Source organism: Argentina silus (genome assembly GCF_951799395.1).
Source record: "Argentina silus genome assembly, chromosome: 20".
In the NCBI taxonomy this organism is placed as follows: Eukaryota; Metazoa; Chordata; class Actinopteri; order Argentiniformes; family Argentinidae; genus Argentina; species Argentina silus.
This window is the reverse complement of record NC_139674.1, coordinates 1838063-1844169: the sequence shown is the minus strand read 5'-3', so window position 1 is coordinate 1844169 and position 6107 is coordinate 1838063.

Genomic DNA, 6107 nt, shown 5'->3' with positions numbered 1-6107 from the left:
AGGGAGGACATGAATATCGGTGAAAATATGATTCAAAGAAGATCAGCTAGAAGCATATTTGCACCCAAATAGAACTTCTATAGGTTCTTACGAGCAAAATGACGTAATTGCGAACAAAACAATGTTTGCATAAGGGGTAGCTAGCTACAGCTAACTTTGACATTCACATAATCTTAGTCATTTGGACAAATTGTAGTTTTTTGTTTTCACAATTAATTGTGTCATGACAAAAATAACAAGGATCAATATTCACAGCTGTTTTCCATAGTAAAAAGTGAAGTGGTCTTCACTCACTCGCTTAGCATGAACAGTACGTACAGTAGCGGAGCCTTATGACTCATAGAAATGCCTAGCATTCCAGTGCTTCCAGTGAGTCTTGTGTGTCTCGAGCTGGGAGAATAATATTGTACAATTGTTGACTAATCAAGAATATTTTCACGAAAAAAAAAATAAAAAAAATGTTTTATTACATTTTCAGACAACAACATGTAACAAGAATGACAGGACAGAATAAAGTACAGGACAGAATAAGATGATAAAAGCACAATAATACCTAAAGAATACAGAATATGTGAAAAGACAAAAAAAAACTAGAATCAGAAGAAAAAATATAATATAATAAATAAATTAAATAATAATAAAAAAAAAAAACTAGTTCAGGCACATTAATTAATTAACATTATTTTAAATCTACACTTCTCAGTTAAACAATAAGATTTGACCATCTGAAACCTGCTTGCCCTCCTTCTGGTATCTCAGACATGCCTTCCGGTAAGATTGCAAAAAATTGACCCGAACAACTAAAAGCCTCCTCATTCTCTTTTAGGACAGCACTGATTCTTTCAAATGGGCCACAAACGCACTTTAGGAGGTTTATCCTTGATCCAATTAATCAAAATACATTTGCGTGCAATGAACAGTAACTTTTGAGCCAGCAACGTCTCAGATGGAGTGAGTGTTACAGTATCATGTAACAGTCGAAAAATGAAAAACCATGGATCTTTTTTTAAGGTACATTCAAACATTCACCTCCTAATATTATTCCAAAAACCTAGATATTATTGTGTGAGTGTGTACCTGGATCCCTATTCCCTATTAACAGATCGTTGTGGATTTATTTTTGTTAAGAATGTATGGGGTGCAGTGGACATGATGGAACATTTTGAACTGTCTCCCCTTGCTTTCTTAGATGCTGTATGAAAGTACTGCCCATGTCTTGTATGGCCTCTACCCATGATTCACTTGTGTGGGTGCTGCCTAAGTCTCTCTCCCATATACCCATTAAGGGAGTTAAGTTACATTTGGCATTGGAAAGAAATATGGAATCAAATGTTGAGATTAGCTTTTTTGATTGTGTCCCCTGAGTTAATAAAATCTCCACAGATGTTTGGATTGGTTTGTCAGATAATCTGTCAAAATTAACTGTGATTTTCAAAGAAACGTAAAAGGTGACGTATGTGCATATTTTCATTGTTCTTTCTATTCTGTACTTGTGTGCGGAGGTGAACGCAAAAAGAGGTGGACATGCCTCATTAAAATAACTTGTGTGCCTCACTCCAATCTTTTACAATGGACTGTAACTTGGAAGGGGGGAAATCCACAGAAAACGTAATCTCAAATGAAATCACGCATTTGCTTGACTTAACAAATGAAAACAAATATTTACTTCAAAGTGGGGAAATTAGTGCTTCATCAAAAGAGAAAATCTGGCAAAGAATCACTAACTCAAACAAATAAAAAAGAAAGGTCGCTGATTTTAAACATAAACATTCAATACACTCCCATGAAAGTGACCGGTGGGGGACTGGAGGAGAGTGAAACCCTGAACGAATGCGAGGGAAAGGTTTTACAACTCCTGAACCAAGTGGCCAGTGACCCAAGCCTGGGTATGGAGGGGTCACTAAATCCAGATGAATAATACGTAAGCCTATATGTTTGTTATTTTCATTTAACATTATATGGTTTGGACCCTTTAGTTGATTATATGATTCATATGTTGTTTTGTTTTTAAGATGAACCTTCACCATCTGCACCAGCATGAGTCTGTGATGAGTCCCAACCATACCAGCCCGTTTGCGATTGCTGAGCTCACCAGTGCTATCTTTCTTTTTTAATGATGTTGATTTTGGTAAGTCTAATGTTTCTGATTGTTTTTTTTTCTGATATTTCAGCCTCATAATGGGTTCCTTGACTTTCATTGACGTCTCCTTGGTCCTCATGTTGACAGACAACAATAACAGACTCCAAAGGCAAATGCGAAGCCTCGAATCAATACTAGACATTGACAGCTCTCTTATGCCTGCACAAATTATGTGTACACTTTTCTAACCAGAAACTCCTGTCAAGCCGATTTTTCATTTCCTGAAATAGGAGGACTATGTATATAAAGGGTTGTAATTTCTAAATGGTAAAACCAATCTGAAAAAAGAAAACATTGAATTAAAGCTGAAAATCTCTACTTTAGTAATTGTTTGATTTCAAATCCAAACTGTTGGAATATAGAGCTAAAAGAAGACAACATGCTTCCTCTCTCCAATACTTATGGAGGCACTGTATATGACACGGATGTGGAACAGTCAGATGTCGAAATAAAAGTCCTCCCAAACTGTACATTTTTCTGTCAGAATTTGCCTCTTCGGCATACAACCAATAATTGGTCTTTACCTATCTATCAAAATTCTGTCATTATCTGAATTGATATAAATACTTACTTGAATGAAATGTCTGTTGGATTGAAAGGTGACATATAGTACGTGGAGGGCCAGCATGTTCAACAATGAACATGAAAAACAGCAAGCGGTTTTCATGTTCATTGTTATAAGTATGATTGTAAGGGCCTTTCAATGGGTACTTCAATGCACTTGTATAAGGGTCAATCATCATAAGGGCAAAATGATTTATACAGACTCATTCATTAATTGTTCATAACAGAAATATGAAGCATGAATTGCCCCTATAGTAAAGTGATGTGCTAAGCAATACCCATGAATGATTCATAGCATATCTATAGAGGTTTTTGGATACCACATAGTAAAGTGACTTACAATTCTATTCTATGAATACCCCCAAAAAGCTGAGAGGAATGTGACATGAGATTACAGGGGCAAGGTGGTAAAAAAATATATATGATAAAGAGAGTCAATAAATACCACCAGAAAACAAATGTAAAGTTTTCATTTTTAACATGCCATGATAAAATAAAAAACTTGATGAAACAAAAAAAACAAAAACACTAGGGGTCACTTTGAGACATAGCCAGCAGAACAGACTACTGTACAGTATACAGATGTAGCTGTTATCTTCTAACATCTCTCCTCCATTACTGAACAGGTGAAGATATATTTCAATGTAAGTGAAGCATGGCATCTGTTGGAAAAAGGAGGACTGATGAATTACTTAGGCCTACTGATCTGTGGGTTAGGCCTTAGAATTTGTATATAAGGGGCTGTGGATTATCTGTTGAAAGAAAAGAAAAGAAGAGAAAGAAGAAGGAACCAAAACCTTCCTTGGACAACAAACTAAAAGTTGGAGGCTACATTCTGGGTCCATCTCATCATGACAGAACCTGACCTTCATCTCTACGTGAGGCTAAATTGCTTTGGCTTTTTAGCTATGATTTTTATACTAAGTTTTAAGGTTCAACAAACAGAAGGAATCCTTAGAGGTTACCTTATTGATAGTGTTACGTAGAATAGTGTTGATTGACCTGAGTTAGGGAAACAAGATTATTTTGTAGGAAAGTAAGACCAAACTTTTTCTTGTAATTAAATCTGCTTCTCATTATAATTTTGTTAGGCATTGTGTTGGACCTAAAAATGTATTAGTTTGAGGCGTTGAACATACAGTGGGGGAAATAATTATTTGATCCCCTGCTGATTTTGTTAGTTTGCCCGATTACAAAGAAATGAGCGGTCTAGAATTGTTATGGTACTTTTATTTTAACAAATAGAGACAGAATATCAACAAAGAAGTCCAGAAAAAACACATTATATAAAGTTATAAATTCATTTGCATTTGATCGAAGGAAATAAGTATTTGATCCCCTACAAACCAGCAAGAATTCTGGCTCATACAGACCGGTTATATGCCCATGAGGCACACAGATTACTCTTACACAGAAAGTACTCCTAATCTCTGCTTGTTATGGGTATAAAAGACACCTGTCAATAGAATCAATCTCTTCCATTCCAACCTCTCCACCACCATGGGCAAGACCAAAGAACATTCAAAGGACATCAGGGTAAGAGTTGTAGACCTGCACAAGGCTGGAATGGGCTACAAGACCATCAGCAAGAAGCTTGGTGAGAAGGAGACAACTGTTGGTGCAATTATTAGAAAATGGAAGAAATACAAAATAACCATCAATCGCCCTCGGCCTGGAGCTCCATGCAAGATCTTGCCTCGTGGGGTAAGGATGATCATGAGAAGGGTGAGGGATCAGCCCAGAACTACATGGGAGGAGCTTGGTAATGATCTCAAGGCAGCTGGGACCACAGTCACCAAGAAAACCATTGGTAACACACTACACCGTAACGGATTGAAATCCTGCAGTGCCCGCAAGGTCCCCCTGCTCAAGAAGGCACATGTACAGGCCCATCTGAAGTTTGCCAATGAACACCTAAATGATTCAGAGAAGGCTTGGGAGAAGGTGATGTGGTCAGATGAGACCAAAATTGAACTCTTTGGCATAAATTCGACTCTTCGTGTTTGGAGGGAGAGAAATGCTGAATGCTACAATCCCAAGAACACCATCCCCACCGTCAAACACGGAGGTGGAAACATTATGCTTTGGGGTTGTTTCTCTGCTAAGGGTACAGGACGACTTCACTGCATTGAGGGGCCAATGGACGGGGCCATGTACCATAAGATCTTGGACGAGAACCTCCTTCCCTCAGCCAGAGCACTGAGGATGGGTCGTGGATGGGTCTTCTAGCATGACAATGACCCAAAACATACAGCCAAGGCAACAAAGGAGTGGCTCAAGAAGAAGCACACTAAGGTCATGGAGTGGCCTAGCTAGTCTCCAGACCTTAATCCTATAGAAAATTTGTGGAGGGAGCTGAAGCTTCGAGTTGCCAAGCAAAAGCCTTGAAACCTTCAGGATTTGGAGAGGATCTGTAAAGAGGAGTGGACCAAAATCCCTCCTGAGATGTGTGCAAACCTGGTGACCAACTATAAGAAACGTCTGACTTCTGTGCTTGCCAGCAAGGGTTTCTCCACCAAGTACTAAGTCATGTTTTGCTTGGGGATCAAATACTTATTTCCTTCGATCAAATGCAAATGAATTTATAACTTTATATAATGTGTTTTTTCTGGACTTCTTTGTTGATATTCTGTCTCTATTTGTTAAAATAAAAGTACTATAAAAAATTATAGACTGCTCATTTCTTTGTAATCGGGCAAACTAACAAAATCAGCAGGGGATCAAATAATTATTTCCCCCACTGTAAATACTTTCTCCATGCACTACAAAAGAATAAACAGACATCCTTTTGAATTGTTGTACATTGTTCTGTCCACAGTGCCACTAGTCCACTGCTGAGTAATAATGGGTTTCAGATTGTGCATCAGAGAAATTAGAAACTTTGGGATATACTTTCCTTGAGATTGTAAAGACATTCTGTAACATAGAGAATAGTTGGATATGTTAAACATTTGTGAGAAGAAAACGTTTTCTTCTAATAGCCTTTTCAGCATGGTCTGAACTTCCCCTTTTACTGCGTTTACTATCTCTTTTGAAATAAATATTCATTATTTTTTAATGTTTTTGTTCTGTTTTTAGCCTAGTGTCTAGTATCATTACATTATAGATATAGTATGTGTATCATGTTAATAATTTAAACCTCTTAACATTTGTGAGCCTAATGGAGGTGTATAATCTGTGTTGCTGGATGGAAAAAAGGGATTTATTGTACAGTAATATGTGTTTATTATCAAATGTAAAATATGAAATAAAACTAGATAAATATACATTTTAATAATGGATGAGTAACATTAACAAGGTTAACATACTCATACATTTTTTTTATGAAATCCTCAGTATGTAATAGAACAAAACTATATCCCACCAACATTAGACAACTACATAGAAAACACTGAAGCTGTTG